This window comes from Bos indicus, chromosome 7 (assembly GCF_029378745.1).
Source record: "Bos indicus isolate NIAB-ARS_2022 breed Sahiwal x Tharparkar chromosome 7, NIAB-ARS_B.indTharparkar_mat_pri_1.0, whole genome shotgun sequence".
Lineage (NCBI taxonomy): Eukaryota > Metazoa > Chordata > Mammalia > Artiodactyla > Bovidae > Bos > Bos indicus.
Window position 1 is genome coordinate 68,536,435 of NC_091766.1, and position 21,264 is coordinate 68,557,698.

Genomic DNA, 21,264 nt, shown 5'->3' on the forward strand with positions numbered 1-21,264 from the left:
GCCTAATTCCCTAGTATTATTAGGCTGATAATCCTTAGTTTAACTGTTCTCAAAGTAAGGGAACTTTTAAACTTAAATGATTTAAATAATCAGGTGGGAGTCATATAAATCCACCCTGTAACTGAAGGAGGGTCCCTCCTAATAATCAGTAAGTTATATTTTTTGACTGAAATTTAGTTTGTCATATTTGAGCTTGAGTAAAATTAAAAGAAAATTCATATTATAGCCATGGTCAGAGAAAGCACCATTGGTTGGCCAAGTGAGGGAGTCCAATCTATTAATATCAACATCTGCTCAAACAGAACTATAGCTTTCTTCTGGAATAAATTTTCTAAGAGTCATCGAATTAGACCCATGGAGAGGAGAAATCCACCAAGGTAACCCAGAAGTACTAGATGTAGGTAATTGATCATAAGCCTAACAATTAGATTAATTTTTAAACTCTGTGTAAGACTTACACCATGATAAAAAAAAACCATGGATTCATGAAAAAGTCCAAGAAATTATCAAAAATATTATAATATATAATTATATCCATATTTCTATAATTATATAATATGACATTATTATCTAATGTAACTATTATGCTGAAAACACTATAAATAATCATACAGGTCAGGTCGGTAATCCAGGGATAGCTGTCCACTTCTGATGTTGTCTTCTCTTTGTCTTTGTAGGAGTGAAGTTTCTCCTCCGTTTGAACTTTGTTTTAAGGTGAGTCTAAGGGCTCCAGTCGGAGAAGACATTGGCACCCCACTCCAGTACTCTTGCCTGGAAAATCCCATGGACGGAGGAGCCTGGTGGTCTGCAGGCCATGGGGTTGCTAGGAATCGGACACGACTGAGCGACTTCGCTTTCCCTTTTCACTTTCATGCATTGGAGAAGGAAATGGCAACCCACTCCAGTGTTCTTGCCTGCAGAATCCCAGGGATGGGGGAGCCTGGTGGGCTGCCATCTCTGGGGTCGCACAAAGTCGGACACAACTGAAGCAACTTAGCAGCAGCAGCAGCAGCAGTGCAAGAACTCCAGTGCAAGAACTCTTTCTAAGTGGAAAATACAAAACCAAAAGTCAATTTCTTTCATTTGTTCTGTGCATGAGCTAATCAAGAATGTCTGACAAGTGTCCTTTCATGTAGGTTGGAGACAGTCCTTTAAATGATGCCTTTCCGAAATGCATAACCTTCTGGTTATAGGTCATGGGGCATCTGATATTCATCCAAAGATTACAGTGATAATCTTCAGAGACAAACTTAGAGTGTCCTTTTAATAATTCAATTAAACTCTACAATAATGTAACCTAACAACAGGGGTCTATCTCAGAAGTGAGTCTTGGGCAGTAAATACAGACCTAAATTAACAATACTAGAATTTAATATCCATATATGTAATTTTTCTCTCTAAAATTATGCTGACGTCTATCAAATATAGTCAAATTAAGAGTAATTTTTTGGCAAAAATAAGTCTGCTTTCGGTAAACTTGGCCTGATTACTTATATAAGTGTAATTGATCATACAATCCTTTTAAAAATTGGTTTAGGTGGAACTTTTTATAAAGAATCTCAGATTGAATTTTTAAAAGGCTTCTTTCTCAAGGTGAGAAAAGTCATCCCAAGGGCATGCCATCAGATCCCACCTGTGATACCTAAAGATCTGAATTAATGTCTCTCTTCTCAGTGTTCCAAAGTGTCTTCCGATTCCTGCAGCTGTCAGGAGGTGGACTTTCTCATTTACTTGATAAGTCTGCTAGCAACCTAAGGGTTTACAATTTTGGAGGGATCAGGTAGAAACAAAAGATATATGTTTCAGTTTTGCTTACAAAGGTATCACTAACCAAATTGCTGTAAGTCATAATTAGTTTAAGGGGAAAGGTTTCCTTATATCTGGAAAACAGATTAAAAAGCAGTAATATTTCAGACCAGAAAAACCATAAAATCTATAACCATGTTCATCAGTTCACTCAATCCTATGTAACTAATCCTTGACCTTTTGTTAACAGTTTTATAAAGCTTTTAAAAGCCTGCACTTGTCAAAAATCCTTTCTGTGAATTTTCTTGAAAATGAAGCATTTTTGCAAAGGCGTCAGGATCAAATAATAACTGTCTATGAACAACAAAGATTTTTAAAAACATGGTTAAAGATCTGATTCTGATGCAATTGACAAAGAAACTTCTTTACTGCTGTGACACACATTTTAAGATAATAATGAGAAATAAGACTAATAACATTTTACTATGACATACCAGATTCTTAGGAATTCCAATAATTTCTAGAGTATCTAAAACATTTCCCCCCCACCGCCGTACAATATACCCTAAGGATGTTTATCACCATCTGTTTGAAATGCTTCCCATGCAGTCTGAAGTGAAAGTGAAGTCGCTCAGTCCTATCTGACTCTTTGCGAACCCCCCAGACTGTAGTCCACCAGGCATCTCCGTCTTTGGGATTCTCCAGGCAAGAATACTGGAGTGGGTTGCCATTTCCTTCTCCAGGGGATATTCCCAACCCAGGAATCGAACCCAGGTCTCCCACATTGCAGGCAAATGCTTTAAGCTCTGAGCCACCAGGGAAGCCCTTCCCATGCAATTTAACATAGAATATAAGCCTAGTTAGTTCAACATTTTTATCTTTGATAAAGAGAGAAAACACTTCCCTTAGGTGTTTCAGGACCTTTTGGAAAATCTCAAAGTAAGCTAAAGGTCAAATAAACTTCAAGTAGAATTTGATCTCTGGCAAGTTTGCCAAAAATATCAAAAGGCTTTAAAAAAACACTTGGTCAGGTGGCATCACACTGTGAAACAATACTTATTGACTTAACCAAGAAACAATAAAATATTTCAAAGGCAAGTACAGAAAGTTATAAAAAATTATTTAAAATACAAAGAACATTCACAATCTGTTACAAAAAGCAGATCAATATTCTTAAGAAAACTCTCCCCTCTTAATAGAGAGAAACCAAATTCAGGTTTTGTACCATTTTACATTTAATATTGAAATTCATTTGCCCAATTAAATTAATTCTAACCTTTCAGGTCAGTTCAGTTCAGTCACTCAGTCATGTCCAACTCTTCTCGATCCCATGAATCGCAGCACGCCAGGCCTCCCTGTCCATCACTAACTCCCAGAGTTCATTCAGACTCATGTCCATCGAGTCAGTGATGCCATCCAGCCATCTCATCCTCTGTCGTCCCCTTCTCCTCCTGCCCCAATCCCTCCCAGCATCAGAGTCTGCCCAAACATAAAATCCTTTCTAAAGTTTCTTTTTTCCTCTCAAACCTATAGTTTTCTATACTTACAATAATCTGTCTCTTCTTTCCTATTTACAAGTAAATAGCATCAGAACAAAATTATTTTCTTTTTCCTTAATAAAATGCATTTTTATTTCTTATATCTTCTGCTTGTGAAGTCGCTCAGTCGTGTCCGACTCTTCGCAACCCCAGGGATGTAGCCTACCAGGCTCCTCCGTCCATGGAATTTTCCAGGCAAGAGTACTGGAGCGGGTTGCCATTTCCTTCTCCAGGGGATCTTCCCGACCCAGGGATTGAACCCAGGTCTTCCGTATTGCAGGCAGATGCTTTACCATCTGAGCCACCAGGGAAGCCCCTCTTCTTCTTACTTGCATACAAAGACGTTTTTCATATAAACTTTATAGGCTGCTGCTGCTGCTAAGTCACTTCAGTCGTGTCTGACTCTGTGCGACCCCATAGACGGCAGCCCACCAGGCTCCCCCGTCCCTGGTATTCTCCCGGCAAGAACACTGGAGTGGGTTGCCATTTCCTTCTCCAAATGCATGAAAGTGAAAAGTGAAAGTGAAGTCGCTCAGTCCTGTCCTACTCCTAGCGACCCCATGGACTGCAGCCTACCTGGCTACTCCGCCCATGGGATTTTTCAGGCAAGAGTACTGGAGTGGGTTGCCATTGCCTTCTCCAAACTTTATAGGCTAATTACTTAGAATTATCAAATTTTTAAAAATATTTATTTACTTGACTGCATTGGGTCTTCATTGGGGCATGCAGGATCTTTAGCTGCAGCAGGCAAACTCTTAGTTGGGGCACATGGGGTCTAGTTCCCTGACCAGGGATCAAACCCAGGCCCCTGCATTGAAACCACAGAGTCTTAATCACTGAACCACCAGAGAAGTCCTGAATTATCAACTTTCAAAAACCTTAATCTCTAGTGAAAACTGAGAAGCAAGCAATTACATACTGTCTTTTACATTAGCATCCCATAGATTGGCAAACTTGAAATACTATTTATACAAACTCAACATGCAAAAACTAAGATCGTTCAAAATTGAGAAAGGAGTACATCAAGGCTGTATATTGTCACCCTGCTTATTTAACTTACATGCAGAGTACATCATGTGAAATGCTGGGCTGGATGAAGCACAAGCTGGAATCAAGATTGCAGGGAAAAATATCAATAACCTCAGATATGCAAATGACACTACCCTTATGGCAGAAAGCAAAGAGAAAATAAAGACCCCTTGATGAAAGTGAAAGAGGAGAGTGGAAAAGCTGGCTTAAAACTCAGTGTTCAAAAAATGATGATCATGGCATCTGGTCCAATCACTTCATGGCAAATAGATGGGGAAACAATGGAAACAGCAACAGACTTTATTTTCTTAGGCTCCAAAATCACTGCAGATGGTGACTATAGCCATGAAATTATAAGACACTTGTTCCTTGGAAGAAAAGCTATAACCAACCTAGACACCATATTAGAAAACAGAAACATTACTTTACCAACAAAGGTCCATCTAGTCAAAGCTATGGTTTTTCAGTACTCATGTATGGATGTGAGAGTTGGGCCATAAAGTAAGTTGAGCACTGAAGAATAGATGCTTTTGAACTGCAGTGTTGGAGAATACACTTGAGAGTCCCTTGAACTTCACAGAGATCCAACCAGTCCATCCTAAAGGAAATCAGTCCTAAATATTCATTGGAAGGACTCATGCTGAAGCTGAAGCTCCAATAGTTTGGCCACCTGATGTGAAGAACTGACTCATCAGAAAAGACTCTGATGCTGGGAAAGATTTCGGACTGGAGGAGAAGGGGACAACAGAGGATGAGATGGTTGGATGGCATCACAGACTCGATGGACATGCGTTTGACCAAGGCTTGAGAGTTGGTGATGGACAGGGAAGCCTGGTGTGACGCAGTCCATGGGGTTGCAAAGAGTCGGACACAACTGAGAGACTGAACCGAAGATTGTGGCATCCAGTCCCATCACTTTATGGCAAATAGAAGGGGGCAAAGTGGAAGCAGTGGTAGATTTTCTTTTCTTGAGTACCAAAATCATTGTGGACGGTGACTGCAGCCATGAAATTAAAAGACACTTGCTCTTCAGAAGAAAAGCTATGACCAACTTAGACAGTGTATTAATAAGCAGAAACATCCCTTTGCTGCCAAAGGTCCGCATAGTCAAAGCTGTGGTTTTCCCAGTAGTCCTGTGAGAGTTGGACCATAAAGAAGGCTGAACACTGAAGAACTGATGCTTTCAAATTGCGGTGCTGAAGAAGACTCTGGAGAGTCCCCTGGACTGCAGGAAGATCAAACCAATCAAACCTAAAGGAAATCGACCCTGAATATTCATTGAAGGACTGATCCTGAAGCTGAATCTCCAATACTTTGGCCACCTGATGCAAAGAGCTAACTCATTGGAAAGATCCTGATGCTGGGTAAGATTGAAGACAAAAGGAGAAGAAGGCAGCAAAGAATGAGATGGTTAGATAGCATCACCAAGTCAATGGACATGAATTTTAGCAAACTCCGGGAGATAGTGAAGGACAGGGAAGCATAGTGTCCTGAAGTCATGGGGTCGCAAAGAGTTGGACTAGACTTAGTGATTAAACAACATAATTTCTAAAATGCGTGTGCTTTCTTAGAGAAAACGTTACAATGTGGCACCAAATGTATTTATTTATAGTCCTGAATCTTTAGTTTTTCTGCAAAATGATGTCAACATTCAGTAATTAATGTGGACAAGGCTCTGTGATGTCCAGTAAGTGTACAATTCCATAGGACTGAATTTTCAGACAAGCTGTCTCCCATAGGAGCCCCCACTATGTTCTCAAGGCTCCCAAACAGCACAATGGATTTTTTCAATTTAAGCTATTTGACAGTTGCTACTCTAGAATCAACTTTGTGACCCCTTGAAGATACATCCCAGTTGAGGGATAAGGCTCAGGCAGCAAACATGAATGTCCACAGGAAATGAAGCCCCAGTGCAGGCACAGAGAATGAGAGGATCAGACTCACCTTTGAGAAGGAATGCAGGGGCCACTATGGTGAGAAGCATGAGGACCTGTCAGGAAGTACTGCAATATTTCTGTCTGGGGGTGCTTCAGTCTGAAGAAGGCCTTGGTTGGAGGAGGCCCAAGTCTTAGAGCTTCCTCGACCTACCTGAACACAAGCTCCCTCCTGTTGCTGGGCCTTCACACATGCTGCCCGGAACTACTTGCTAAAAATCAACCCTTCTATAAAACCAAGAGGTATGATTATATGTCTTTGGCCACCTCATGCAAAGAGTGGACTCATTGGAAAAGACTCTGATGCTGGGAGGGATTGGGGCAGGAGGAGAAGGGGATGACAGAGGATGAGATGGTTGGATGGAATCACTGACTCGATGGACGTGAGTCTGAGTGAACTCCAGGAGTTGGTGATGGACAGGGAGGCCTGGCGTGCTGTGATTCATGGGGTCGCAAAGAGTCAGACACGACTGAGAGACTGAACTGAACTGAACAGAAGTGAAGATGGAGAGCAGCTCAGGCCCTGGTTGTTTCAACACAGGACCAGCAGGACTTCTTACAGAGATGTGGAGTAACAGCCTAACGATGACTCCAAGCGATGTGGCCTGACAACTGGAAAGACTGGAGGTGCCATCAACTGAGACAGGGGTAGCTGTGTGTAACAGTTTGGGAGGAAATATTGTGGACTTCAGACATGTTGAGTTTCAGATTTCTCAGACACCCAAGTGAAAACTCTTCAGGAGAGGGGATCTGGACTGAAAATACTTATTTGAGAGACATCAGTCTAGAAATGGGATTTTAAAGCCATGAACCAGAATTGATGCTCAGAGGATCTTCTTGGCTTAGAGACTAGGTCCTGGGGCCTTGTGCAAAAGTAGGAGGTGGAAGAGGCACATCACACACATAGAAACAAGCCAATGAAGCAGGAGGAAAGGTAAAAAGTAAATGGGATCCTACTGCAGCCAAGTGAAGCAAATGCACTAACAAAGAGGCAGTGATCATGAATCAAATGCCGCAAAGGCAAGGAATGAGATTTGCCTGTAGGACAGAGCAACCGGGAGATCATTAATGACCTTAATAAAAGCAGCTTCAGTAAAGAATAGTTGAATGACTGTTCACTTTTGCAATCTATGTTACATCTCAAGAAAAGGGTTTACAAGGAAAGGGAAAATCAAAAGAGAATTAAAAATTGAGGTCAGGGAACTCTTTCAAGGAATTTTGTGACAAAAAATAAAAGGAAGGAGGAGTTCGGAAGTAGGGTTAAGAGACAGATGATAAAAATAACAGCATGTTTGTATGATCTGGAGATGCCTGAGTGGAAGAATTGATTTGGGCAAGGAAAAAATGCATGGAGCAATACAGGGACAGAATTCACTGTCCAATTAGGGGATTCTACTGAGACATGACTGGGGATAGCACATCTTCGAGAGCAAATTGAAGAGGGACTCAAACATGACCATTTGGAAATGCTGAGGTGCCTCTGGAAACCAAGGGGTCATGAAAGCAAGACCAGCCCAGGAGGTGCCTCAGGAAAGCAAGGGGTCATGAAAGCAAAGCCCAGGAGGTCAATGCTCTCCAACTATCTGCAATTGCCAACTATGAGGAAGAACCCACATCAGAGGATAGCTATTTTTTAAACCTTCTCCAGTATTTAAATAATCCCATCAATTATCTTCCCCATCTTAAAGCATTCAGGCGTTTCCTAAGACCAAAGTTGAAACTCTAAAAGCTGCCCAGAAGAGACTTCCCAAGCTAGCCACACCCTTCCTTCTATCCCAAGTGGCACCCCACTCCAGTACCCTTGCCTGGAAAATCCCATGGGCGGAGGAGCCTGGTAGGCTGCAGTCCATGCGGTCGCTGAGTCGAACACGACTGAGCGACTTCACTTTCACTTTTCACTTTCATGCATTGGAGAAGGAAATGGCGGCCCACTCTAGTGTTCTTGCCTGGAGAGTCCCAGGGATGTAGGACGCTGGTGGGCTGCCATCTATGGGGTCACATAGAGTCGGACACGACTGAAGTGACTTTTGAAGAACAAAACTCCAAGCCAAAACTTGTACTTGCTAATCTTTGCAAGATCAACTTTCTAACACATATAAGAATACTATCAAACCTGCAAAAGTCAGAAGCAAATATCAGGCTCCTCTACATTTTACAAATGTTTTAACTTTACAAACCACAGACATTGATGAACAAAATTGTTCACAGAAATACACATACTACACCCATCTAACAAATAAGGAAAGACTCAGCAAAGGGATGTATTGACTCTAAGTCACACAGCTTTTGTTTGTTTGTTTGTTCCCCTTGCATGCCTTGTGGGTTTTTAGTTTCCCAATCACAGATCGAATCCATGCCGCCTGCAGTGGAAGCTCTGAGTCCTACCACTGAACTGTCATGGAATTTCCCACACAACGTTCAAGGGGGCCTCAATGATTATTGTTTCCTCCCAAGGTACCACACAATTCTGCTCAGGTTTCTTTTCCTCTCTCTTTCCCTCACTGATGTTGCCCAGGAAAAGCTTAAACAATTCCAATGTGTAAGTCCATTATTCTAATTAATGAAGATTTCTCGCTCAAGAGATACAAATCCATTTTACATGAATTACTCAATTTCTATTGGTTCATTCATCATTGTATTAAGATTCCATATTTTACTGAGAAAGTTCAAGCAGCAAAGTTCCAGTTTTCTCTTCAGCGTAAGACAGGATTCTACTTAACAGGTGGATGTAAGTACATCCATCGATGTACTTGGATTCGATCTATGATAGGGAAATCCCACAAGCCATGCAAGGGGACCAAAAAAAACAAAATCTGTGTGACTTAGAGACAATACATCCCTTTACTGAGCTAAAGAGAAGTACAGTGCTTTCCAGAGAATTGTACTTACAGGTGAGTTAGGAGGTAGTTTTCCAGCTTCTCTGGTGATCTGTCACTGATTCTGTCTCTTTTCTATTTATGGATAAAGATGGAATTCTAGTCCTTATCCCTTTGACACACGTTTCCAGAGAATGTTGGGAGGTATCTTTAGAAGTTAAACTTCTCTAGTCTGCCAGTCTTTTTGGTGGATTTGATCCAGTCACTAAATAGATTACCAGGAGATTTTAGTGAGCTAGAATAGAATTTGCTCTTTGCTGCTGCTGCTGCTGCTGCTGCTGCTGCTGCTGCTAAGTCGCTTCAGTCGTATCCGACTCTGTGTAACCCCATAGATGGCAGCCCACCAGGCTTCCCCATCCCTGGGATTCTCCAGGCAAGAACACTGGAGTGGGTTGCCATTTCCTTCTCCAATGCATGAAAGTGAAAAGTGAAAGTGAAGTCGCTCAGTCATGTCCGACTCTTAGCAACCCCATGAACTGCAGCCTACCAGGCTCCTCTGTCCATGGATTTTCCAAGCAAGAGTACAACTGCTTTTATTTTTTAATTGAAGTAGAGTGGATGTACAATATTTTATGTTACAAGTGTATAATGTAGAGATTCACAATTTTTAAAGGTTATGCTTCATTTACAGCTATTATAAAGTATTGGTTGTTGTACAATATGTGTTGTGCAGTATATCCTTGTAGCTTATTTAATACGTAGTGATTAATACCTTTTAATCCCCTACCAGTGTTTCCTCTCCCCCATTCCCTCTTCCACTGGTAATCACTAGCTTGTTCTTTATATTTGTGAGTCTGCTTCCTCTTCAATTAAATTGACTAGTCTGTTTTACCTTTTAGATTCCACATATAAGTTATTTCAATAATACAGTATTTGTCTTTCTCTGACTTATTTCACTAAGCATCAGTTCACTTCAGTTCAGTTCAGTCACTCAGTCATGTCCGACTCTTTACAACCCCATGAATCACAGTACGCCAGGCCTCCCTGTCCATCACCAACTCCCAGAGTTCATACAAACTCACGTTCATTGACTCAGTGATGCCATCCAGCCATCTCATCCTCTGTCGTCCCCTTCTCCTCCTGCCCTCAATCCCTCCCAGCATCAGAGTCTTTTCCAATAAGTCAACTCTTCACATGAGGTGGCCGAAGTATTGGAGTGGATGCTTTAGCATCATTCCTTCCAAAGAACACCCAGGACTGATCTCCTTTAGGATGGACTGGTTGGATCTCCTTGCAGTCCAAGGGACTCTCAAGAGTCTTCTCCAACACCACAGTTCAAAAGCATCCATTCTTCGGCGCTCAGCTTTCTTCACACTCCAACTCTCACATCCATATATGACTACTGGAAAAACCATAGCCTTGACTAGATGGACCTTAGTTGGCAAAGTAATGTCTCTGCTTTGAATATGCTATCTAGGTTGGTCATAACTTTCCTTCCAAGGAGTAAGTGTCTTTTAATTTCATGGCTGTAGTCACCATCTGCAGTGATTTTGGAGTCCCTAAAAATAAAGTCTGACACTGTTTCCACTGTTTCCCCATCTATTTGCCATGAAGTGATGGGACCAGATGCCATGATCTTCGTTTTCTGAATGTTGAGCTTTAAGCCAACTTTTTCACTCTCCACATTCACTTTCATCAAGAGTCTTTTGAATTCCTCTTCACTTTCTGCCATAAGAGTGGTGTCATCTGCATATCTGAGGTTATTGATATTTCTCCAGGCAAGCTTGATTCCAGCCCAGCATTTCTCATTATGTACTCTGCATAGAATTTCAATAAGCAGGGTGACAATATACAGCCTTGACGAACTCCTTTTCCTATTTGGAACCAGTCTGTTGTTCCATGTCCAGTTCTAACTGTTGCTTCCTGACCTGTATATAGGTTTCACAAGAGGCAGGTCAGGTAGTCTGGTATTCCCATCTCTTTCAGAATTTTCCAGTTTTTTGTGATCCACACAGGCAAAGGCTTTGGCATAGTCAATAAAGCAGAAATAGATGTTTTTCTGGAACTCTCTTGTTTTTTCCATGATCCAGTGGATATTGGCAATTTGATCTCTGGTTCCTCTGCCTTTTCTAAAACCAGCTTGAACGTCTGGAAGTTCACGGTTCACGTATTGCTGAAGCCTGGCTTGGAGAATTTTGAGCATTACTTTACTAGCGCGTGAGATGAGTGCAATTGTGTGATAGTTTGAGCATTCTTTGGCATTGCCTTTCTTTGGGATTATACCCTCCAAATCCACCCAAGCTGTTACAAATGGCAACATTATGCGTGTATTTATACACACTGTGACTTTTTTTTCCATTCATGTTTATGGACAATTAGGTTGCTTCCATATCTTAGCAACTATAAATAAGGCTGCTATGAATATTGGGGTGCATATATCTTTTTGAATTATTGCTTTTTTTGGGGGGGGGGTATATATAACCAGGAGGTGAATTGCTGAGTCATACCATAGTCCCATTTTTAGTTTTCTTATAAACCTCCATACTGTTTTCCACTAAGGCTGCACTAAATCAAATTCCCACCAACAGTGTACAAGGGTTCTCTTTTCCCCGTATCCTTGACAACATTTGGTTTTGTGTTCTTTTTTATGAAAGCCATTCTGACAGCTGTGAGGTGATACCTCATTGTGGTTTTGACATTTTGATTTGCATTTCCCTGAAGAGAAGCAGTGTCAAACATGTGTCTGCTGGCCATCTGCATGACCCCTTTGGAAAAACGTCTACTCAGGTCTTCTGTCCCTTTTGTAACATGGTTGTTTTTTTGACATTGAGTTGTATGAACTGTTTATATATTTTGGTATTAGCCCTTTATTAGTCATATCATTTGCAAATAATTTCTACCTCTCATTATGTTGCCTTTTCATTTTGTGATTGTTTCCTTTGTTGTGCAAAAGCTTTTAAGTTTAATTAGTTCCCATTTATTTTTGTTTTTATTTCTCTTGCTTTAAAAGGAGCAGATGCAAGAAAACATAGCTACTTTTTTTTTTTTTAATGTACAGGTTTTGTAATTCAACATGTATTCTCTTACTTGCTGACTGCAACATGGGAAGTCCCAACCTCCAGACCCTCTGGTCACTGCATCCTGCTGCCAACCAGGCCATTGGATGTGACCTGAGACCTTGACGCTGCCAGTTGCCTGAACAAAGTAAGCAGGAGTCCACTGTTCCCCTAAAAATTAAACAATGGCCCCCAGATGTCCCCTTGCTGCAAGGGGCCAGCATGCTGTTGGGGAGCCAGACTGAAACCTCTGAAAGGTTGGTGGCGGGTCAGGGAGTGGAGAGGACTGTGGTCATGACTACTCCTGGACCTCTACAGTTGAGAGCTCAGCCTGAGGCAGGGTGTGGGGGATAGTGGGCATGGTGAGGGAGAATAAATGAGATAAACTTACACTCATGACCAGGAGCCCCAGGCCCCAATAGCTCCCAGAGGCACAGCCCTGAGGACAGAAGAAGAAGTCACTTGGGCCCTGGGTGGAACCATCCTGCAACCCCTCCATAGGATGGACCCAGGGCCTCTCTCTGGGTGAGGTCGATGTGTCACTCCAACCCCAGCCATGGACAGCATGTGGCGAATCAAGAGGATGGTGGTTGTGGGTGTGTAGTGGTGAGCATAGGGGTGCTGAAACATAGCAGGTGGGGTGTGATGGCCCAGACAGACTTTAGCTCATCATGACCGAGCCCTGGACATTCACTCTCCCCACCTGGGCCACCAGCCAGGCCCCTGTCCTCAGACTCTGCCCAGGAAGCCAGGCACAGCTGAAACCTCTCAGCTGCTGGGCCTAGTCCTGGCCTTAGCAACCTGGTCTCTCCCTCCCAGAAGGTCCAGCCTCACCTCCAGGGACTTAAGTGAAGTGAAGTCGCTCAGTCGTGTCTGATCTTTGTAACCCTATAGAATGTAGCCTACCAGGCTCCTCTGTCCATGGGATTTTGCAGACAATAGTACTGGAGTGGATTGCATTTCCTCCTCCAGGGGATCTTCCCAACCCAGGGATCGAACCCAGGTCTCCCGCATTTTAGACAGACATTTTATCATCTGAGCCACCAGGGAAGTCACCTTATTGTCCCAAGAAGGACCCTGGTCACACCTGGGTTCCCCAACCCCATGGCAAGCAATTCTGGGCATGGAGGGTGCTTCAGGCATCGTCTCATCCACGCCAATTAAGAACTGGGACCCTGGCAGGCTCCAAGGGGAAGGTTAGTGCCAAGGGGACCAGGACTGGACACATGGCCCCCAGCACAGGGCACCTGGTACAGTTGGGACCAGGCCTCTTCTACAGATCTCCCAGCTCTGCTGCTAGATAAGGGCCAGCCCCAAATTCACTCGAGTCCCCCTGGTCAGATGGTCATAGGCCAATGACTCAGTTACTCAGGGGTACAGTATGTACTACTCGCTCCAGCTTGCTCCAAAGTAGCTGCCACCAGGTCTGCTTATCCTTCTCCAGGGCTGTGTTGGGGTCTTGCCCTTGTACTTGATGATGTAAGAGTAGATCTCATGCAGGACACTCATGCTATTAAATTGACTCGGGTCCAATGTGAAATATGCACTTGTGTCCTGGTAGCTGATGGCAGGCCATCTTGGTGATGTAGGCATAGTAAATCTCCACCTAGCTCTTGTAGCTAAGGATGTCCTTGGTGTAGAGCAGCTTCTGGGAGGAAAAGTCCTTGCCCAGCTTGTGCTCAGATGTGGAGCAGGAGTCCATGAAGGCCTAGGCCACCACTGACAGGCAGGCGTGAGCGCTGCTGCTCTTGTAGATGTTGAATAGGACCTGTCGGTTCTTGATCATGTTCAAGCAGGAGCACAGGAGCAGGCAGTTTTTCTTCCAGGTGTGATGCATATCTGTATCATGCACCTGGTGCCGATCGTCCTGCTCATCCAGGAAATCAAACATGTACTCGATGGCCAGAAGCAGGGCTGAGCCCCAGTGCATGCTGAAGATGGTTTGGAAGAGGGCATCCACAAACCTCTGTAGCATGCCCTTGATGGCCAGAAGCTGCATCAGGAACTTCTCATAGACTGTCTTGCTGCTTCAGTCACCACTGAGCTGTTCCAGGTGGTCATGGTTCTTAAACAGGAACACTGCAACTTTTTATATCAAAGAGTGCTCTGCCCATGTTTTCCTCTGGCAGTTCTATGGTGTCTGGTCTATTTATGTCTTTAACTCTTTTTTGTATGTGATATTGAATGAGTGAGTGATTCAAAGTCACTCAGTCATATCTGACTCTTTGCAACCCCATAGACTATACAGTCCATGGAATTCTCCAAGCCAGAATACTGGAGTGGGTAGAATCTCCCTTCTCTAGGGGATCTTTCCAACCCAGGGATCGAACCCAGGTCTCCCGCATTGCAGGCAGATTCTTTACCAGCTGAGCTATCATTCTTCTACCTGTAGCTGTCCAGTTTTCCCAGCACCGCTTTTTGAAGACTGTCTTTTCTCCATTGTCTATTCTTGCCTCTTTTGTCATTGATTAATTGACCAAAAGTATATGATTCTGAATTCTCCATCCTCTTCCACTGATCTCTGTGTCTATTGAACAAGTACCATAATGTTTTGATTACTGTAGCTTTTGTAATATAGTCTGAAGTTGGGGAGTGGGATTTCTCCACCTTGGTTCTTTCTCAATATTGTTTTGGCCTTTTGGGTCTTTTGTATTTCCACATAAATTTTAAAATTGTTCCTAGTTTTTGAAAGATACTATTGGTATTTTGGTAGGGATTGTATTGAATCAATAAATTGCCTTGGGTAATTTTAACAATGTTATTTTAACAACATTAATTATTGTTAAATATTAATAAAATATTTTCATTAATAATAATTTATTAATATAAATTTATGACATATATTGTACATTATATATAATTATATGTATATTATACATAATATACAAAATATGAGTTTATATATTTATATAAATTTTAAAATATAAATGTTACATAAATATTAATGTTACACTTAATATTTACCAATATTAATTATTTTAATAATCATTTTAACAATATTAATTCTTCCAATCCAAGAACATGGTATAATTTTCCATCCATATAATCTTCAGTAGTTTTCCAAGTATAGGTCTTTCACCCCCTTAGGCAGTTTTATTCTAGGAATTTTATTCTTTCTGAGGTAGGCTGTTTTTAAGATTCAGTACAGGTCTTGATTTAGGGTCAGACTTTAGGCCTGAAAAGCCATATGAACTTTGAGACTGTTTATACAAGAAGGGACTTTAATTACCTGGGGCCAATCCCCTTGATATGTATGTGAATAAACTGAGGACCAGAGAGAAATAGACGAGAGGACCCACAGAAGTCACTCGGGACCAATGCAGAAGTGAAAGCCAGGTTCGCCTACCCCTATTCCACTGTTCCTCTTCGTCAATAAACATTATTTCACCAATGTTTTTTGTTGTTGTTCTTTGCAACATTCAGCTTGTGGGATCTTAGTTCCCCAACTAGGGATATAAACCCACAGCCTCTGCAATCAAAGCTCAGAGTCCTAACCAGTGGACTGCCAGGGAATTCCCATTTATTTAACCAAATATTCATCAAGCACCCCATACTAAGCAATGCAACATTTTAAGTAGATAAAGCAAACCCACAATCTCCACCTTTGAAAGTTAAGGGAAAAAAGACACCACTTTCAGTATGAATGAAGTAATTATAGGAAACAAGCTTCTGGTTACCAAAGGGGAAGGTGGGAGATAAAGTAGGAGTATACAGTTAACAGATACACACTCAATCACTTCAGTAGCTCAGTCGTGTCCAACCCTTTGTGACCCCATGAATCGCAACACGCCAGGCCTCCCTGTCCATCACCAACTCCCAGAGTTCACTCAAACTCATGTCCATCAAGTCGGTGATGCCATCCAGTCATCTCATCTTCTATCGTCCCCTTCTCCTCCTGCCCCCAATCCCTTCCAGGATCAGAGTCTTTCCCAATAAGTCAACTCTTTGCATGAGTTGGCCAAAGTACTGGAGTTTTAGCTTTAGCATCATGCCTTCCAAAGAACACCCAGGACTGATCTCCTTTAGGATGGACTGGTTGGATCTCCTTGCAGTCCAAGGGACTCTCAAGAGTTCTCCAACACCACAGTTCAAAAGCATCCATTCTTCGGCGCTCAGCTTTCTTCACACTCCAACTCTCACATCCATACATGACTACTGGAAAAACCATAGCCTTGACTAGACGGACCTTAGTTGGCAAAGTAATGTCTCCGCTTTGAATATGCTATCTAGGTTGGTCATAACTTTCCTTCCAAGGAGTAAGTGTCTTTTAATTTCATGGCTGCAATCACCATCTACAGTGATTTAGGAGCCCAAAAAAATAAAGTTTGACACTGTTTCCACTGTTTCCCTATCTATTTCCCATGAAGTGATGGGACCGGATGCCATGATCTTCGTTTTCTGAATGTTGAGCTTTAAGCCAACTTTTTCACTCTCCATTTTCACTTTCATCAAGAGTCTTTTGAGTTCCTCTTCACTTTCTGCCATAAGGGTGGTGTCATCTGCATATCTGAGGTTATTGATATTTCTCCAGGCAAGCTTGATTCCAGCTTGTGCTTCTTCCAGCCCAGCATTTCTCATTATGTACTCTGCATAGAATTTCAATAAGCAGGGTGACAATATACAGCCCTGACGTACTCCTTTTCCTATTTGGAACCATCCTGTTTTACCATGTCCAGTTCTAACTGTTGCTTCCTGACCTGCATATAGGTTTCTCAAGAGGCAGCTCAGGTGGTCTGGTATTCCCATCTCTTTCAGAATTTTCCACAGTTTATTGTGATCCACACAGGCAAAGGCTTTAGCATAGTCAATAAAGCAGAAATAGATGTTTTTCTGGAACTCTCTTGCTTTTTCCATGATCCAGCAGATGTTGGCAATTTGATCTCTGGTTCCTCTGCCTTTTCTAAAACCAGCTTGAACATCTGGAAGTTCACAGTTCACGTATTGCTGAAGCCTGACTTAGAGAATTTTGAGCATTACTTTACTACCGTGTCAGATGAGTGCAATTGTGTGGTAGTTTGAGCATTCTTTGGCATTGTCTTTCCTTGGAACTGGAATGAAAACTGACCTTTTCCAGTCCTGTGGCCACTGCTGCATTTTCTAAATTTGCTGGCATATTGAGTGCAGCACTTTCACAGCATCATCTTTTAGGATTTGAAATAGCTCCACTGGAATTCCATCACCTCCACTAGCTTTGTTTGTAGTGATGCTTTCTAAGGCCTGCTTGACTTCACATTCCAGGATGTCTGGCTCTAGGTCAGTGATCACACCATCATGATTATCTGGGTCGTGAAGCTCTTTTTTGTACAGTTTCTGTGTTTTCTTGCCACCTCTTCTTAATATCTTCTGCTTCTGTTAGGTCCATACTATTTCTGTCCTTTATGGAGCCCATCTTTGCCTAAAATGGTCCCTTGGTATCTCTAATTTTCTTGAAGAGGTCCCTAGTCTTTCCCATTCTGTTGTTTTCCTCTATTTCTTTGCATTAATCACTGAGGAAGGCTTTCTTCTCTCTCCTTGCTATTCTTCAGAACTCTGCATTCAGATGCTTATATCTTTCCTTTTCTCCTTTGCTTTTTGCTTTTCTTCTTTTCACAGCTATTTGTAAGGCTCCCCAGACAGCCATTTTGCTTTTTTTCATTACTTTTTCTTGGGGATGTCTTGATCCCTGTCTCCTGTACAATGTCACAAAACTCCATCTATAGTTCATCAGGCACTCTGTCTATCAGATCTAGTCCCTTAAATCTATTTCTCACTTCACTGTATAATCATAAGGGATTTTATTTAGGTCATACCTAAATGGTCTAATGGTTTTCTTCACTTTCTTCAATTTAAGTCTGAATTTGGCAATGAGAAGTTCATGATTTGAGCCACAGTCAGCTCCCAGTCTTGTTTTTGCTGACTGTATATAGTTTCTCCATCTTTGGCTGCAAAGAATATAATCAATCTGATTTCGTTGTTGACCATCTGGCGATGTCCATGTGTAGAGTCTTCTCTTGTGTTGTTGGAAGAGGGTGTTTGCTATGACCACTGTGTTTTCTTGGCAAAACTCTATCAGCCTTTGCCCTGCTTCATTCCATATGCCAAGGCCAAATTTGCCTGTTACTCCAGATGTTTCTTGACTTCCTACTTTTGCATTCCAGTCCCCTATAATGAAAAGGAAATCTTTTGGGGTTATTAGTTCTAAAAGGTCTTGTAGGTCTTCATAGAACCATTCAACTTCAGCTTCTTCAGCATTACTGGTTAGGGCACAGGCTTGGATTACCGTGATATTGAATGGTTTGCCTTGGAAATGAACAGAGTTCATTCTATCATTTTTCAGATTGCATCCAAGTACTGCATTTCAGACTCTTTTTTTTAAATAGGTGTGTGTGTGTGTGTGTGTGTGTGCGTGTGCATGTGTGTGTAACAGATACACACTACTATACATAAAATAGACAAGCAACAAAGATTTACTGTATAGCATAGGAAACTGGTGACTCAGATGGTAAAGAAATCACCTGCAAGCAAGAGAGCCAGGGCAGATCCCTGCGTTAGGAAGATTCTCTGGAGAAGGGCATGGCTACCCACTCTCAGCATTCTTCCCATGGACAGAAGAGCCTGTCAGACCATAGTCCATGGAGCTTCAAAGAGGCAGACAAGACTCAGTGACTTACTTTTCACACTATAGGTAACTATATTCATTATCTTGCAATAAACTATAATGGAAAATAATCTGAAATACATACACACACACACATGTGAATCACTTTGCTATAATCCTGAAACTAACATAATACTGTAAATCAACTGCACTTCAATTTAAAATAGTCGAGTTACACTGTGCCCCAATATAATTTATATACCTCTCTCACATATTAATACCACGTCCATTGATGTTCCAGGTTTTGAAGCTGTGAGTGAGAGGATGTCAGAAAATGGAATGTGAGCTAAGTGAGCTCCTGTTCACATAGCTAGAGGGCACTGCCTAGTGTAAAACAGAACATCTCCCCAAATTATGAGATAATGCATCCTTTTTCTTCATCCCCAAAACCAAAACAATGTTTTCTACTTAAAAACACTGACATCAGAGATTTGTTTGGGGATGAAAACTTTCACTTTTAGCTATGTGCCTTACTGCATTATCACATGATTGCAAGTCATTTCCTCTGCATCCATTTTAGGGAAGATGGCTGGATGAGAAAAAAAAAAAAAACATGATAGCACTTGGCTTTCATCAGATAAGGTTAAAGGAATCTTCTGAAGGACTCAGTACTCTTCCAAACCAAGCCCACTGCAAGACTTGGGCACCAGTTGAACTCCTGTGCTAGTAGAAGTTATTCAAAATGTATGCTGAGCTTTATCAAGGCACCGCATTTGTAGTGAGCATTGCGACTTACCACACTGACAACAGAACCCTCTGTTAACTAGCTATGTTGCTAAAGAATGTTGACATTTTAAAATTTCAAAACTTCAAATGTCAAAAATCAAAAATGAATTATTTCGAGTGAAAGGAACACTATTGAAATAAATTGCTTTCAGAAATGACTGCCTTGAGAAAAAAATATACATTTAGTAATACACTGAATGGTATATTTCTTTAAAAATATACTGTTGTTCTATTGTCATGATAGTTCAAATACAATCACATCCTTTGACACAAAAATTCCATGTCCAAAATCATAATATTGGAAGTATACAAATGCACAACAGATCAGATCAGATCAGTCGCTGAGTCGTGTCCGACTCTGCGACCCCATGAATCGCAGCACACCAGGCCTCCCTGTCCATCACCAACTCCCAGAGTTCACTCGGACTCACGTCCATCGAGTCAGTGATGCCATCCAGCCATCTCATCCTCTGTCGTCCCCTTCTCCTCCTGCCCCCAATCCCTCCCAGCATCAGAGTCTTTTCCAACAAGTCAACTCTTCGAATAAGGTGGCCAAACTACTGGAGTTTCAGCTTTAGCATCATTCCTTCCAAAGAAATCCCAGGGCTGATCTCCTTCAGAATGGACTGATTGGATCTCCTTGCAGTCCAAGGGACTCTCAAGAGTCTTCTCCAACACCACAGTTCAAAAGCATCAATTCTTCAGCGCTCAGCCTTCTTCACAGTCCAACTCTCACATCCATACATGACCACAGGAAAAACCATAGCCTTGACTAGATGAACCTTTGTTAGCAAAGTAATGTCTCTGCTTTTGAATATGCTATCTAGGTTGGTCATAACTTTCCTTCCAAGGAGTAAGCGTCTTTTAATTTCATGGCTGCAGTCACCATCTGCAGTGATTTTGGAGCCCAGAAAAATAAAGCCTGACAATGTTTCCACTGTTTCCCATGAAGTGATGGGACTGGATGCCATGATCTTTGTTTTCTGAATGTTGAGCTTTAAGCCAACTTTTTCACTCTCCTCTTTCACTTTCATCAGGAGGCTTTTGAGTTCATCTTCACTTTCTGCCATAAGGGTGGTGTCATCTGCATATCTGAGCTTGTTGATATTTCTCCTGGCAATCTTGATTCCAGCTTGTGCTTCTTCCAGTCCAGTGTTTCTCATGACGTACTCTGCATATAAGTTAAATAAACAGGGTGACAATATACAGCCTTGATGTACTCCTTTTCCTATTTAGAACCAGTCTGTTGTTCCATGTCCAGTTCTAACTGTTGCTTCCTGTCCAGCATACAAATTTCTCAAGAGGCAGATCAGGTGTTCTGGTATTCCCATCTCTTTCAGAATTTTCCACAGTTTATTGTGATCCACACAGTCAAAGGCTTTGGCATAGTCAATAAAGCAGAAATAGATGTTTTTCTGGAACTCTCTTGCTTTTCCCATGATCTAGTGGATGTTGGCAATCTGATCTCTGGTCCCTCTGCCTTTTCTAAAACCAGCTTGAACATCAGGAAGTTCACGGTTCACATATTGCTGAAGCCTGGCTTGGAGAATTTTGAGCATTACTTTACTAGCGTGTGAGATGAGTGCAATTGTGCAGTAGTTTGAGCATTCTTTGGCATTGCCTTTCTTTGGGATTGGCATGAAAACTGACCTTTTCCAGTCCTGAGGCCACTGCTGAGTTTTCCAAATTTGCTGGCATATTGAGTGCAGCACTTTCACAGCATCATCTTTCAGGGTTTGAAACAGCTCAACTGGAATTCCATCACCTCCACTAGCTTTGTTT

The 21,264-nt window shown here is 41.9% G+C and overlaps 1 pseudogene; it reads right to left on the reverse strand.

Annotated features, from left to right (window-relative positions):
- Positions 1 to 10,857: 10,857 nt before the first annotated feature.
- LOC139176059 (plexin-A1 pseudogene) lies at positions 10,858 to 14,559 on the reverse strand (annotated as a pseudogene).
- Positions 14,560 to 21,264: the final 6,705 nt, after the last annotated feature.